Source organism: Balaenoptera musculus, chromosome 17 (assembly GCF_009873245.2).
Source record: "Balaenoptera musculus isolate JJ_BM4_2016_0621 chromosome 17, mBalMus1.pri.v3, whole genome shotgun sequence".
Classification (NCBI taxonomy): Eukaryota; Metazoa; Chordata; class Mammalia; order Artiodactyla; family Balaenopteridae; genus Balaenoptera; species Balaenoptera musculus.
This window is the reverse complement of record NC_045801.1, coordinates 11,315,368-11,333,244: the sequence shown is the minus strand read 5'-3', so window position 1 is coordinate 11,333,244 and position 17,877 is coordinate 11,315,368.

The following is a 17,877-nucleotide window of genomic DNA, read 5'->3' as shown; positions in this document are numbered from 1 at the left end:
TGACGGACAACCACCCAGAGCTGATCATCACAGCTCTCCAGGACCTGCTATCTTCCCCACCCCGCAAAGAGGTCCTTGGAGTAAGGAAATCCAGGGTCTCCTCAGTCAGGTCCAGGAAACTTGCAAAACTCTACTCCAAGTGTCACTTTCTGAATCATTTGCCCTTTCTCTGGGCCCCTATGTCTCCATTTGCCCTTTGATACTCAGGCCTTGGCTGGGTCTTCAGCTGGCTCATGTGTCAGGTTGTCCTGACATAGCAGTCACTGTGGCAGCCCAAGAACTCTGCCTGACCCATCTGGGAGCTTCCTGATGCAGCAGGAGAAAGCCACAAACAGAGCTTCAGGACAACAGGACAATGTGACCCTGCTCATCCTGGGGCCCCTGACCCAGCACACACCTCTGGCCTGGCTCTTCAGGGCAACTGCAGTCCTCACAGGCCAACCACAGCATTATTGCAGCTGCAAGGGCGCAGGGGTGAACCCAGAGACAAGGCGGAAATGAAACAGACCGGGGGAAGGGGCACAGAAGCATCTTCAAAGAAAAGGAAGGTAGAAAAAGAGAGACCCTGTAGTCTGAGTTCTACCAGCTGATTCTGATTCCAGCTCTCCTCTGCCTCTATCTCCAGCTTTCTACAGTGGTAGGGATACCCAGAGGTATCCCTCCCTCACATCCCCTCCCCCACAGTTCATCCCCCTTCCACTGCCAAGTTGCATCTCTCTGCCAGCAAACCCGGCATAAGATGTGGCCTCTTTACACGAGAGCTCCGTGCCAGTGCCAGGTCTGAGCCTTGGGAGTACTTGCCCTAATAAGACCTGTTACGTTTGCTCAATTAAGGGATAGCTTTCCTTCCAAGAAGGCCATGCTGGCAAAGCCCCAAGTGCTCCAAAGTCTCCCCCGACCCAGCTTTGATGCTCTGATTATCCTATTGTCAGATCAATAGCCCATCTGCTCCTTTGGAGTAGTCTAAGCCGTCCTGCGTTAAATTAAAACAGATAGGATCAATCCGCGGTTAATTTCTCCCAACCAAACAATTTATCTTTCTTTTGGATTCCCTAGGAGGGTGAATTATATAATCCTGACACACCATCAGGGCTCTCTGACCAAAGAAAGCCCTGCTACAATGCTTGCCCACTCTCTTTATTAGCAGCTCGACAGTGTGACAAAGCCAGAGATTTATCTGAGAGCGTTATGCAGACCTGGATTGAACCTTGCAAAGTCTCTGCCAGAGCACTGTGGAGGGAAAAAAAGAATCTGAATACCAGTGCATGCTAATAATCTTGGAGGAGGAATGGAGCCCAAATTTGATAAGCTAAGCATAACCTTCTATTTCTGAAGAATTAATTACCATCATTATTTTCTGATAATAATATTTTCTCCACCTAAGGCAAAAATCAGGATACCTTGTACCAAAATGTCAGTGGAAACACAGGATTTAAATCTAAGCTGGAACAAACTGGAGGTAGGGAATGGAGATTATTAACATGCACTGGAACAAACTGGAGGTAGGGAATGGAGGAATATACATTAACAACAGTAGGTATTATTAATACTAATAGTATTATTGGGCTCTTACTATATGCTAACCCATGTAATGCTAAATGCTGTGAAAACTGACGCTTGGATAGGGCAAGAATGAGTAGGTGGTACAGTCAGGATTTATTACCAGGAGGCATGCACAGAAAGCCCTGCCAATTGTTAGAATATTGGGGTACTTCCATACTAGCTGGTAAATAGCAGCTGCCCCAAGCCCTTAAGTGTTTCCTGCATGTAAACCCAGCATACACACATACCTAGTTCCCTAAGCCAGGACACATGGCCCTGGACCAGTAATGACATAGTAACTCAGTGATTAATACCCGGTCTCAATACACATCAGAGGGTCTCCAACATGCTGCCCCTGTGGTTAGGGCCAACATCCATGACGTGGTTAGTATTTTGATTACTTCTGGTAATTCCAGGATTTATTCCCAGGGTTGCCTGACTTCCAAACTCATATGCTTAACCAGAATGCTCTTGTTCCCAGAGGACCAATGGGACAAAGTCTGGAGGACGCTAAGGAAGGAAGGAGGATGGACCTAGTAAAGCACCCAGTAGATTAATCTGGCCCACCAGTGGTTTAGCTCTCTGGGAGGAAGTTCTGCAGTAGGATGAGAATCATAATAACTAATACCTATTAATCCTTTACCATATGTCTGGCACTGTTTGAGCCCTTACAATTATTATTTCATTTGATCTTCTTGGGAAAGACACTACTGTAGTATGTGATGAAGAAAAGGAGATAAAGAAAGAAATGCAGCTGAAGAAAATGCATCTGCTTATCCGGATGTGCAAAAAGGTTGAGTAACTTGCCCAAAGTCAAAGAACTAATAAGAATGTTGCCATGATTCAAACCCAGGCTATGTAGCTGCAGAGCTCAAGCTATCAGCCAGTTCACTGTATTATTTTCCAGAAGGAGAAATAAAAAGGGAAAGAAAGTCCCTCGCAGAGTGAAAGAACAGGCAAGTGTGCCATCTCAGGGACTTGTTCCTGTATCCAGCATCAAGGCTACTTGCCCTAGACACAAGGATGTGTGGTGCAGTGACCACCATGGGGAGAGTAAAGCATTCCATCTTGACAGGCAAAAATCCCCCAAGCCTCAGTGTTGACACCCAGTTGTACCAATACTGTGGTAGTTGACATTTGCTGTATTTGCTGCTCAGAATCTTTTCCTTTTTATCCTAGAGATACCACCTTGATCTCCATTTGATGTGCCATCCTTGCTATACTCTCAGTAACAAGGCCAAGGTCCAGCCAATCAGAGATTCTTCTCCCTGCACAGTTTACTGTGTGTTTATGAGATGCAGATGGCTGGAGATATCATTTGGAGCACCTGGATCCAGCTATGCCTGAACCAGATGCTCTAAACTTTTCAAGTCAGAAAGCCTCTCTTTTCACTAAGGGAGAGCGAGTTGGATTTTTGTCACTTAAAGCAGAAAGAGTCCTATGTTATATAAGTATATCATTCACAGAGGGGAAAATTAAGAACAGCTAAGACCAGTTTGCTGAGATATGGAGCCAAGCTCAAAACAACTTATTGAGCAACACCACTCATGAGAACATCCAAAGGATAGCAGCTTTATCTGGCCAATCTATCAGGCCGATCTAGCACAAGAAATACCCTTCATAACCATCTGAAATGGTAAAATAGCCTTAGCTCATCAACTTTGAAAAAGCTTCAGCTGAAAAAAATGGCAGAAACATTTTTACGGGGAAAAGGAAGGAAGAATGGCAGAGATTGAGCTCATAGACTAGGACCAGAAAGCAGCAAGATACCATGGCCTGTTGAATGGGAGGATTCACAGTTCTTTCTAGGTGTGCTGTCACCCTGCATCAGTCGGGCCCCAGTTGGGAAAACAGATTTTAACAGAGAAAATTAATATGGGCAGTTGGTTACTAAGTTATTGGAGGATTGACAAATAAAAAATGGGAATGATAATACAATGAAAATACGGCAGCAAGCAGCTACAATAGAGCTGATTAATGGGAAGACGCTGGGGTCATCAGAAGCCAGAAACTCGGAGAAGTGGCTGCAGGGAGCTAGAACTCAGACCCTCTGGAAAGGGGGTACTGGCTGGCTGCTTCTTACCTTCAGGAGCTTGGAGGAAGAGCCCTGTGGAACTCAATTTCAGTCCTGTAAGGAAGAAATGCTGCCAGGCACCCTCTGAGGAATGCAATGAAACTATGAAGTGTGGAAAGAGGCTGGAAACTGGAATTAATTGCACTACTGGGACGGAGGGCTATTGCTGGGATAGCATGGAGAGGAATAGCAACAAACAGAAAGAAGCAAGTCTCCACTCTCTCCTCCTGCCTTCTGGTTTACCTCGAGTGCCCCTATTGGGAGAAACTAACAGGGAGCCAACAGCAAAGAAGAAATAGAATTTGCAGATTTCAAACCCTAGCATCACAGAGCAGAATATGGAATTGTCGATTTGGAGCTGAGAGACAATAGCTTAAAAATCAGCATATACCTACCCATCCGAAAGAAGTCTGCCAAGCAAGGTTGCAGAATTGTTCTGAAAGCCATTGTATCAGATAAAATAATAACACTGAACATGGCTAACATTTATTGAGCACTTGATCTATATAAAGTACTGTACTATGCATATAACATAGATTCGTTTATTAATCCTCACAACCCTAGGTGTAGATACCGTCATGATTTTTATTTTATGGACAAGAAAAAAACTGAGGTTGGTTATGTTTTCAAGGTCACTCAGAATTCAAGTATTTTAACCCATAGCCTATATACTTAACCATTACAAGTAACTAGTCTAATTCACCTCTTCTAAGAAGACTTTCCAAAATGCTATTTCCAACTAGATTGAATTTCTCCCCCCTCCATATTCTCATTACACGTTATTGTGTGTGTCACTTGTTGAATTTAGTTAAATAAAGTGAGCATAGCCATTGATTGCAAACCCAGGTCCTTCCGGCCCTCTCCTAACTGACAGACTGTACACGTGTATGCACAGACTGCTGGAGTAATATTTCCTTTATTTCATGAAACCCCTTTCTTTGTTTCCATCTCTATTCACTGTATTAGGTGATCTGAACTTTATATGGATTACAGCCAATGCACATACACAATTAGCCTTGAAAATGCTCTAGAACCACCCATGTCCCACATTGGACATCGACAAAGCCCAAAATTACCTTGGGTTCTCTAAATTACTCTAACTTCAGTTGCTCTCAGATAGACTGGGTGATGTGTCCAGTTATCTCAACCATAAGACAAGCAAAGGATCTTATGTCAACTCTACCCAAACCCCAGGAGGAAGAAATTCTTTGATTTTCTCTGCTGTTTCTTTCTTTCACTTGTCCTAAATCACAGCTTTCCCCCAGATTAGAACTAAGGGAATTTGGGGTGTGATTGGCCAGGGTCAGATCTGGCAGTGGTGTGGGCATTGGCTACAACATACATGCTGCTGGAGACCCAGTTCAGCCTGAAAAGCCTGTGGTTTGGTTATTCCTGGTCCTCTGGATGCCATAGGCACACATCTAACATTTAAGGTGCACTAATCTCATAACAAACAGTAAAATGACCATAGGAAAACCAGGCCAATAGATCTCCACGACCCACAATCAATTCATTCAAGGTCACAGCGACCAATACATCATTTAGACAAGTCATTGACCTCCACACACCTCAGTCTGACCTTCTCCAACACAATGCCACTATTATTGATTATTGTTACTGTGAAAACCTAGAGAATCTTGGACTGAGGGTCAGAAACCCAGGCTTCTAGGCATATCCAAACCTGTGCCATAACCCTGGGCAAGTCACTTCCCATATCAGAACTTTCCCATGCATAAAAATGAAATACTTAGACCAGTTCTAATTATTTGGGTTTCTATTATTTGGGGATTCAAAAACGAATGTGAATGCCTCCATCCCTTAAAAACATAAAATCTCATTGCCTTTGACAAGAGTCGTGCACATGGAACTGATGATGGTGGAATCGTGGCAGCTCAGAGGCTGAAGGAATTCCTATTTAGAGAGTGACAATCTAGGTTCCTCGAGCAGAAGTGTTCAGCCCAAATTCATACCCTGGGAGACCTTGGACTTCAAGTCAGCTCTCCAGACTGCCCATACTGAATTGTTTATTCCAGAGTCACGCTTCTTGGCACACGTGTCAGAGTCCAGCAACAATGCACTACCATTCGCTATTCCATTCTCACCAAAAATATCTAAAACTGTAGAGCAGCAGATAAGCAATATTCACTCATTCAACAAAGATTTATTAAGTACCAATTTGAATTTTGCTTCTAATATCAACAGCCAAAAATGTAGCCAATGCTCAGCGGGGCGCTGACCATCAGCTTGGCTCTCTTGGATTGTATAACCACTTGCTTGCAAGAGTCTGAATTATAGTAACCATCAGTAATGTGGGATTTTTGCTGGTGCCAAGCTTATGTCCTTGGTGATACTGGAAAGGTAGTTAACTTCTTCCTACTTCCTTTAATCCTTGTCAGAATTCAATTCCAAAAATCTTCCAGAAACCCAAACTAGGGAATGATATCAAGAGTTTGGAACTGATTGATATAATCAGATTTGGCACAATCTTTGGATCAAACCCTACCCCTTGCAGTGAGGACAGAGCCGCCTAGAGGTGCACTTGCTCAGGGAGGGGAAGAGTCCCCACTTAGCAGGTGCTAGAAAAGTCTAAGGCCCTACACAGAGGGCAGAAAGGCCTTGTTCTAATATACCCCCCTTACCCCAAGTCAGTTACTTCTGTGTTCCTTTTTTCCATTTCACAGTTCAAAATCAGTCATTTATTCATTCAACAAAATTTTTTTGAGCACCTAGTATGTGCCAAGCACTAGTCCAGTCCTGAGAACACTCTGGTGAGCCAAAGAGGATAGCACCCACCTCGGTGGATCTCTATGTTCTTACCTCACCTCTGGGAAGCCTTAGGATGCACTGCCTCTCATTAGAGCAAAGTCCATTCTTCTGCCCTTGGATCTTCTGTGGTACTATGTTACTCACTTTGGGCAGCCTCTTTCATGTTGTATTTTCATTAAGTGTGTTGTGTCCATCTCCCCTTCTACACTTGGATCACCTCAAGGACAGGTACTGAGATTAGTTTCTCTGTATCCCTTGTACCTAACATAAAATCTGTCATATAATAAGAACTCAATCTTTGCCTTAAGCATCTAATTTATTTGTCTTGATTTCAACTCTCCCTGTTGTGATTAGATTGGCCTAAACCCTTCCCATCATCCCATGTGCCTTCACCCACCGAGAACAGTGTCATGAAGCAGACAACAGGCTAATAATAATTTTGTAGCCTTAGAAGCATACAATGCTTTACAGTTCACCTGGCCAATTCACATGTATGATTTTGTGCCATCCTCTCGGAGCATAGAAAGGACAGTTGTATACAGAGAAACATATAAAGTTCAGTGGGGATGGGAAGTTATGCTTCAGTCAAGGCCATAGCCAGGTAAAAGAAGAGAGACAGAGTGGATGGTTACAGACCAGTAAAGAGTCACTTCTCCTCCCTCTAGCTGATTCTTTCGGTAGCTTGTTTGCTCGGAGCACAACAGCATCATGTGGTCCACGCGTTCCCAGGAGGTGGAAATTGAAATCATCATGGCTACTATACACAAAGGCCAGTGGGGAATGGAGATGACTCTTGGTGGAGGCAAAGGTGACAATCGGCCATGTCCAAGATTTAGCAGAAGAGAAAGATGGGAGGCTAAACCTGCATGCAATATCCACGTCAGTCTCATGGTCCCACTCGGAACAAGGAAAACTGTCAATGATTGAGGCTGAGAAGACCAAGTGGACAGATGGGTATTCCAAGAATTTTCAGAGTCAAAATTGGCCCTCATAATATACAATCTATGGCTTATGTAGAATTCTTGATAAACTCTTGGTTATGTCACTAAGGTATATGATTTTATCCTTTATGTCAAATCATTCCAGCAGGGTTGATGAAGAGTTATTGTGTCCCCAAGTTCATGAATGGTGTAACCTGAGAAGACCAGTGAACAATGGCAGAGATAGGGGTGCCAAAGGCAAAGCAACCCTATAAGCTAGATATTGATTGTCCCCATTTACAAGTGAGAAGAGTGAAACTTGAAGGTGTTGGTATCTTGCCCAAGAGCACATAGCTTATAAGAGCCAAAGCCAGCAAATAGACCTAGGACGACTAAATTCAAATCTTACCCCCTTCTCTATCACTGTCCCTGAGCAATCCTCATCAACTCTTGTGTTCAACAAACATTTATTAAGAAGTACCTTTATGGAACTTTGAGCTTGAGGAGCTTAAAATAAAAAGAAAACCATGGATGTCCCTTTCTTTCTGATCAGTTAATGCATCCAGGACATTAACCTACACCTCCCTAAAGGATTCAACTCCCCAGGCACAGTCATTCAGGGACAGAAAAAGATTGATACGATACATCCAAAAAATAAAAAAGGCTTCAATCGGTTGTCAGAACTTTAATTAAAACACTTATAGATCAACTTCACTGCAGCAAATTGTCTATGCCACTATTACTATAGCAAGATGGATGTGCGCTGGGAAAACAGACAGAGAACTCTCCCCTGGACTAACGTGTAATTTCATAGCCATTGATTTTTTTACTTTGAAAATTCTTCCCTGGCTCTTGGGAACTGGAACTTGTTCTGGGTGACCTGGCAGCAATGTTACTTTTTTTTCTCTTTTGTGAAAGTGGAAGACCATTTCCTAAGCCCATTCACATTTTATCTTCATTGCCCTGAATCAGAACCAAACTGAACTTGTGTGGGATCACTGAGGGCCCCAAATAGAAGCTTCTGAGGGGACAGGGTGAAGAGAGGGGGCTTGAGTAGGAAAAAGGAAAATGTACAAAGAAAAAAGAAAGACCAGAGGGAGGAAATGAATAAGAAATGAGAGAGAGAACTAGGAAAGATAAGTTAAATATTTTTATAAGATTGTTATTACCGTCTGAAAATAGATTCATTTAAATTATAACTTCAAGTAAAAAAGTACTAGAAATTGGAGAAAATTTTAAAAATCATTCACCTAATTCACTGCACAACGCTGCCTCAAGGTAATGACTTATGGGTGATTTTCTTGATCCTTCATAACTTCAAAATTTTCTAAATTGAGATTTTTTAAAATTCAAGTAAAAATAGCAATCAGTACAAGAATTGTTTAGTTTAGGGGAACCCTACTCAAATCCAACTCCTTCTGACTCCTCCAAATCCAACATCCTCGTCCAGTGGTTCTCAACTAGGGGAGATTTTGCACCCAGGTGACATTTGGCAATGTCCGGAGACATTTTGGGTTGTCCCAACTGGGAGGAAGGGGTACTACTGGCATTGGTGAGCAGAGGCCAGGGATGCTGGTAAACATCCTACAATGCACAGGACAGCCCCAGTAAAAGAATTATTCAGCCCAAAATGTCAATCGTGCTGAGGCTGAGAAACCCTGCTCTAGTCCAAGCGACCATAATCTCTCACCTGGTACCCAGCAGCCTCCTCTCTGATTCTCTGCTTCCATCTTTCTTCCCTGTAGTCTATTCTTCACAAAGCAGCCAGAAGGAGGTCAGATTAGGTCACCACTTTGTTCAGACCTCTCCCAGGGTTTCCCGTCACACTTAGAATAAGAAGTAAAGCCCTTTAACACATCTGCTTCCGTGACCACACCACCCGTCACCAATCACTGGCCCCTTGCTCACACTGCCTGCAGCCACACTGGTCACCTTGCTGTTTCCTGGAGAAGCCAAGCACACACACCCACTCAGGCATTTGGGCTTGCTATCCTGTCTCCTAGATGTTCACGGGCTTATTCTTATTGCTTTCAGATCTCTGCTCAAATGCCACTGCATCTAAAAGGCCTTTCCTTTTCTATCACTGTATCTAAAGTATCACTCACTCTCCATCCCATAATTCTGCCTTATTTGTTTTCATATCACGTTAGTAGCTCCCACACATACTGTTCCAGACAAACAGAACCAATAGGATGTATATCACAGATAGATAGATGGATAGATGGATAGATAGATAGATAGAAGAGATAGATAGAAGATAGAGGTGTCTTATGAAATTGGCTCAACCAATTATGGGGGTTGGTAAGTCTGAAATCTGCAGAGCAGGTGGGCAGGCTGGAGACCCAGGAAAGAGTTGATGTTGCAGTCTGGAGTCTGAAGGTGATCTGGCAGAATCCCTTCTTCTTTGTGAGACCTCATTCTTTTCTCTTAAAGCCTTCAACTGATTGGATGAGGCTCACTCACATAATAGAGGGTAAACTGCTTTACTAAACGTCTACTACTTAAATGTTAAGCAAATCTAAAAGACACTTTCACAGCAACATCTAGACTAGTATTTGACCAAAAACTGGGTATCATGACCTAGCTACGTTGACACATTAAAATTAACCATCCCATGTACTTTATTTACTTTTCAGCTGCAACAGAATGTTAGCTCCATAAGAACAGGAACTTATCTGTCTCATTAACTGTTATTTCCCCATTGCCTAGCACAGTGCCTGCACAAGGCGAGTACTCAATACATGTGTTGAACACATTGTGATAAACTGTTTGACCTCAAAAAGTCAGCTTGCCTGATTGAAAACTGGTTGTATCGTTGAATGAAGTAAGTCAGTGTTTAAACTACCCTGGTATAAGGGAGCCAACTCAGACTTTACAATCTGTGAGGCACAAACTTAAATGCCACCTTCACCACTTCAGGGCTCCCAAAAGCCATGCATGGTGATGGTCACACAGTCTCAGGAATGTGGGAGACGGCAGGTGGGCAAAAATAGATCCCCCCGACGGTTGAAGAAACAGGAGAGCTAAGTGATGAAGGGGTGAATGCAACACCAAAGAGCTGGAAATGTAAGTGGAGGGGGGGGAAGAAGAGCTGACTGCTTCTGAAAGAGGAAGCACTGCTCATGGAGAACACAGAGCAAGTCCATATGGACTGTGTTTAAAATCCTGCCACTGACCAAGGTAACTGAGCAGATTCCCTGACAGCTCAAGGACACTGCTCCATGGGGGAGTGGCCATATGCTGTGCAAGCCATGTAATGTAGACAAATGCAACCAAGAGCAAGCATAAAAAGGAATACAAAAGCCATCCCTACCCCCTCCAAATATACACACATGCACGCGTGCGCGCGCGCACACACACACACACACACACACACACACACACACACACAACTGCCCCAGCGAAACAGATAGAGTGTGAACTTCTACAGCACACCTAACTCAGGAAAACCATCATTAAACCAGGGCTTTGAGTGTGTGTTGCTGAGCAGAAGACTCTAGAGCTTGTCTCCCTACCTCCATCCTCTGCACCTATAAACACTTCCTCCTCTCCCTGCCTCCTGATAGATTCTTAACCTTGGATTATGTACCTGATTCCTCTGAGCCACAGTTTCCGCATCTGTAAATTGGGAGCTATAATTCCTCCTCTGCGATGATGGCCTAAGGTGAAATCAAATATCGTATGTGAGAGTGCTTAATGTAGGGTCTTGCACATAGTAGGTGCTCTAAATGAATACAGCCCCGATTTTTCCGGGCCTTTCCCATCCCTGGGCACAGATGGGATTGCGGGAGAAGTACCAGCTCATAGCTCACTCTACCGCCTTCCTCGCTTGCACCATACTTCAGCCCCATTTACAATGTCACCATTTATGATTAAGAGACCCCAGCAGGTACCTCCCACTGCTCTTGAACATGCCTGTATATCTCCACTGCACTCAACATCTCTGTGTTCTTCCACCGCTTGCAGGTTCCCTTATCTTGCTGCTGGATGTGAAGCCAGCTGAGGACACCTCACCACTGCACCTGCTTCCGGTGCCCTGGGAGAGAGGGGTGATGTCCACGACGAGGGTGCTGCTTGTGAATGCTCCTGAAGCTGCCAGCATTCAAGGTTCTGGAGGAAAGCTGCATTCCCTGCACAAGCGGATCACCAGGCCAAAAATGGCCCTATCCCACTCCATTCATATTTCCTACCACTTCCTAGCTGGGAGCCTTCAGACAGGTTATTTCATGTCTCCTCATTTCTCTAGTTGTTAAATAGGCTTGAAAAATACTTACCCCACTGAGCTGGACGGAGGAAACAATGGGGAACATATATGCATGCAAATGCATCAGATACAGACGGTACCCAATCTCTACTGGCAGCCAGCCCTTGCCTTCCTCACCTTCTTTTCCAGGAATGAGAAAACTGGACATTGAGCAAAGACACATGTATCCCATTGTCTCACAGAGAGTTTTAAGGAAAGAATCCCTTTTGCTTCTTCCTGGGTGCTTGCTATGGACAGAATGTTTGTGGCCTCCCAAAATTCCTATGTTGAAGCCCCAGTATGATGGTATTTAGAGGTAGGGGCTTTGGGAGGTGGAACCCTCATGAGTAGGATTAATGTCCATGTAAAAAGACACAAGAATGATATCTCTCTCTCTCTCTCTCTCTCTCTCTCTCTCTCTCTCTCTCTCTCTCATTCTCTCTCAGCCATGTGAGGACACAGCAAGAAGGCAGCCATCTGTAAGCCAGGAAGAGAGCTCTCACCACAACTCAACCATCCTGGCACCCGGATGTTGGACTTCCCAGCCTCCAGACTGTAAGAAATAAATGTTTGTTGTTTAAGCTACCCAGTCTATAGTATTCTATTATAGCAACCCAAACTGAATAGGACAGGGCTTTTGCATGGGACTTGAGGTTGGGACAGGAACTGACTTCTGCAAAGGACACCGTGATGTCCAGGTCTCCCACAAACAGGGACAATTAACACACACACACACACACACACACACACACACACAATCTTCCTTTTTCAGTCCACAAAAAGAATAGAGAAAGAAAGAGAAAAGAGAGCCTAAAATAAACAAAACAAAGCAAACATCATGCTAATTGTTTCATTCTATCTGCACACTAGGCATGCCCAGAATTTCTGATTCTCAGTTCAGGCTCAAGGATGCCTCTTGCAAAATGAACCTCCTTCCTACTCATCATCAAGCCAGAGCCAGGCTGCTCATTAGCAGATCTCTGGAGTAGTTACACCGTAAAGTGAAGATGAATCCCCACCACACACCCAGCCAGATGACTTAAATATCCAGCCCCTCATCCAATTTTGAGTTCTGCAGGTCTTTGAACACCCATGCTGCACATTTGAGGCATGTAAACCCAGTGCTAAGTCATACTGAAACAAACATGGCAGCTGGTCAACTGCACAGGGTAGGAGGAACACCAGCCCAGATATCACTGAGAGGTCAGGGGGGTGATGAAGCAAACAGATCATAATGACAGCACCAATAGTGACATTATTGTTGACAGCACCAGTAGTGACATTATTGTTGACAGCACCAATAGTGACATTATTGTTACCAGTTAGAGTTGAGAAAACTGAAGCACACTCAAGTTATATGGCCAAGGTCATACTAGTAGAAGTAGCAGAGCTAGGCACAAACACTGACCCTAAAGCCCATGCCTTACCTCTTAGGGATAAGGGAGGAGTCTGGAGAGACAATTTAGGGGATCTGTGTATTTGGCTGGGAAAATAATTACATCTTAATTTGCATTCGTCTCTAACTGAAATTTAGCATTTCTATCAAGTTTGAATGTAAGTAACAAATCACAGTATTATTAACAGTAACTGTAAATGTTATCAGTGAAAATCATAGATATTTTTATATCACATTGCAATTGTTGTAAACATCACAAAATGCCATTTCTACTCATTACCACTTCAAAATTATAGTAGTTATTAAATTTGCTGCTAGAGCTTGTTATTTGATGTGTTAATAAAGAAGCCCCCGTATCATTATAACGCAAATGCTTTTTTAAATATTTTGATGACTATATTTAAATATAATTGGTTTATTTTGAACATTATAACGCGTATTTTAATATATACTACAATACGTATTATTTCATGTTTATTATAATGTAATAAATATCATTTGATTCACTTAAAAATATCATTCTATGCGACTGACAAGGGCTTAATTTCTAAAATATACAAGCAGCTCATACAACTCATAATAAAAAAACAAACGACCCAATCGAAAATGGGCAGAAGACCTAAACAGACATTTCTCCAAATAAGACACACAGATGGCCAAAAAGCACATGAAAAGACGTTCAACATCACTAATTATTAGAGAAATGCAAATCAAAACTACAACGAGGCATCACCTCACACCAGTTAGAATGGCCATCACCAAAAATTCCACAAACAATAAATGCTGGAGAGGATGTGGAGAAAAGGGAACCCTCATACACTGTTGATGGGAATGTAGATTGGTACAGCCACTCTGGAGAACAGCATGGAAGTTCCTTAAAAAACTAAAAATAGAGCTACCATATGATCCTGCAATCCCACTCCTGGACATATACCCTGAGAAAACCATAATTCGAAAAGATACATGCACCCCAACGTTCACAGCAGCACTACTTACAATACCCAAGACATGGAAGCAAACTGAGTGTCCATCAACAGATGAATGGATAAAGAAGACATAATATACATATATATATACATATATATATATACACACACACACATATATATATACACACATATATATATATATACACACACATATATAGATAGATAGATAGATAGATAGATAGATAGATAGATATAGATATACATAGTGGAATACTACTCAGCCATAAAAAAGAATGAAATAATGCCATTTGCAGCAGCATGGATGGACCTAAAGATTATCATACTATGTGAAGTAAACCAGATAGAGAAAGACAAGGACAAATATCATATGATATCACTTATATGTGGAATCTATAAAATGATACAAATGAACTTATTTACAAAACAGAAACAGAACAGACATAGAAAACAAATTTATGGTTACCAAAGGGAGTAGGGGAGGGATAAAGTAGGAGTTTGGGATTAGCAGATATAAACTACTATATATAAAACAGCAAGATAAACAGCAAGAACCTACTGTATAGCACAGGGAACTATATTCAATATCTTTTAATAAACCACACTGGAAAAGAATATGAAATATACATATCATATATATGTGTGTGTGTATATATATATATATATATATAAACTGAATCACTTTGCTGTATACCAGAAACTAATACAACATTTTAAATCAACTATACTTCCATAAAAAAATAAATTAAAAATATCATTCCAAAAAGAGGTTCACAGGCTTCACCTGACTAACAAAAAAGATGCATGGGACAAAAACAGTTTAGACCCTCTGAAGGAGAAAGTTTTTGCAGGAAGGACAGCTAGGAAAAGACACAGTGGTCGGGGGAAAACACAGAGAGAAGCGGGGTGATATGAGGGCAGAAGTGTGTGTGTTTGTATACATAGCAGCAGTGAACAACAGGCTTCTGTAGGTTAGTATTACTAACTGTCCTCAAATTCTTGAATAAGATCCTGGTATAAAGATAATATAAAATGTTTTCTTCTTGGGCCCAAGTCTAGATGGTGTGGACTGTTTGCTGCCCAGACAGCAACCTGCAGCTACTGTTTAGAATCCTAAATAGGCCACTGACAAAAATTCTTGACCTTCAGCCCATTTTAGTCCCCAGGTAGAATTTGGGTTTTCTGTTCCCTCCTTTGTCTGTGACTAGCCTTGTTAAATTACCAGATGTTTTTACTCAATGGATTTCAATTAGGGTGTTTGGGCTTCATAATTGCTTAATGTTTTAATGCTCTCCAAAATCATTAGCATCTTAACTGAGGTCTTCAAGTACCTCAAAGTAAGGGCCAAAGTCTCAAATGCTCTCCGGGGCAAAGCAGATGATGTGAGTGAGTAAGGATGAAACCAGTTAGCTCAGGATTTTTCTGATGCATTGCCATGCTCTCTGGGGTTTTCCAAAGTCTTTGTTCCATTCCCCAACCCCCATTTTCTTCTGGACACTGAGTCTGTGTGTTGCTATGTTGGAATGAGGAACAGTGTTTCCAGAGCTTCCAATCTTCCAACAGAACCCCGAGTTCCAGAATTTTGTGTGATATATCCTTATTCTTAAATGCGGTGAACCATGTTCAGCCAGCATCTGAGCTGCCAACCCCTGGCTTAATAACGCATGGACAACGAGGACATTTCTAACACAGAAGACAGATTATTTTGATATTGGCTTCCCCAGCTTTCTCTTGGCCACAACATCCGAACAGCCTTTGACAGTAGTCTTTCCTATGCATGATCATATTTGCCCTTAAAGACCTGGGGCAAGTGTTCATTCTACAGATTAAATCCATTCCACAGGTTAAAAACTGAGGCTCAGGGTTTCCCTGGTGGCGCAGTGGTTGAGAATCTGCCTGCTAATGCAGGGGACACGGGTTCGAGCCCTGGTCTGGGAAGATCCCACATGCCACGGACCAACTAGGCCCGTGAGCCACAACTACTGAGCCTGCGCGTCTGGAGCCTGTGCTCCGCAACAAGAGAGGCCGCGATAGTGAGAGGCCCGCGCACCGTGATGAAGAGTGGCCCCCACTCGCCGCAACTAGAGAAAGCCCTCGCACAGAAAACAAAGACCCAACACAGCCATAAATAAATAAATAAATAAATAAATAAAACTGAGGCTCAGAGAGGTTACCTGATAAATCCAACATCACAAGCTGGAGGGGACTGAGCTGGTCTACATTTCAGGTTTCAGATGGCCTCACTACCTAAAATACCCCTGGGAGGTCAATTAAGAGCCTGCCCTAGCTTGAGTTGGCCGGCTCTGGCTTCCAACTCTCTCCTTGGGATACATTTAAATAGTTTTAAACAGAAGCTTGGCAACATAACGATTTTGGCGTCTAGTCCAACTGCTTTGACTGCCTCTGGTCTTTTATGTTCTAATCAATTGGTGTCATGCTTTTTAAATGTTCATATATATCCTGGTGCACAGCGATCTGAAAGGTATCATGGAACAACTTTGACTTTTCCATTTGTTCAAAGATTTTAACAGGTTGATCACATCGGCAGTGAGCTGCGGGTCCCTCCCCGCTTCTCCTCCTTCACAGAAATATTACCACAACTTGCTGGTTTCTCTGGAAATAGCTGCTTGCCGTAGTGATAAATCTTAGTATGTAACCCCTGATGCATTTCCCATTTTCCCACCAAATTCCACTGTCCAAATTTGGAGTCCCAACTTGACCACAAGCAGATACAATTTCACTTTGTGGGATTTTCCCAGCTTTTCCTTGCATTACGGTTGCAAAGCTTGTAACACTAGCTGTGTCTGAGCCAGCCCTCCAAAAAAGGCAATTGTGCTCCTTGATAGAATCGCGAAGCACGGCACTGCTGCCAGCTCTGCTCCGCCAACGGCCTTTTCAGGATTCTGGGGCTGCTTCCAATCCTTCCTCCCCACTCCACTGGTTAATGATGTGGGCCCTTCGAAAGGCTCAGAATCCATTAAAAGACTTCAGAAAAGAAGGGGAAAAAATAATGCATATCCTTTCTCTCTCAGTTTCTGGAACTCCATTTTTATTTTCTTCATCACCAAGACCCTATCATTCTTTCATTCATTTAATCATACACATTATAAATTACCAACCATGGCTCAAGCTAGGGGTTGGAGAAAACAAGCAAAACAAGACAGGCTGCTATTTCTGCAGGGACAAAACAAGGGAAACAGATATGAGATAATAATAACAATAAATCAGTCCACAGACCCTTATCCAAAATCCTTGAGGCCAGTGGAGTTTCAGAATTCAGAAATGTTCAGAACTTAGAGACATGACATGTTGTATATTGTGTATTTCACGGGACCCCGATACCAAATCTAACTGGTATAAGAAGACTTACAAGTAGCCTCATTTCAGTTCAGGTCAGAGTTTGCCCCCATATTCATTTTGGCACCAAATTTTCCATTTCAGAGCCTTTTGGGTTTCGGAATTACAGCTACAGGATTGTGGAACTCCAATAGTTATCGTTTATTGAGTGTCTACTATGTCCCAGGAAATGGACATGTCTTACCCTCTTTAACCCTCCAAACAGCCCGTCAAAGGAAACTATTGTTTTATTGTTACTGAGTACCCTATCTGATAAACTTTCATGTAGACCACCGTAAGTGAACCTTGTAACACTGCAGCACAATAGTGTTCTATTTTAAGGAAAGGAAGCTGAGGTTCATGGAGGTTAAGTAACTCTCATAAGGTTGTGCAACAGGTAAATGGCAGGGCTGGGACCCTTGTCTGTTGGCACCAAAAGCTGCATTTTTTCCATGATGCAAAACTGCTGCCTTCCTTGGGAGCCACTTTGATTCCATGGAATGCCCTTCCTGCCCTTTCCACTTTTGGAAGCCCTCCCCAGTTTCCCCGAGAGGACTCTACAGCATGAGGACGATAAGTCCTACCCCACGGTTTTGTTCCCAGTAACACACCCCCGTTGATGGTCCTTGGTTTTCTCTCTGTGCCTCACTGCA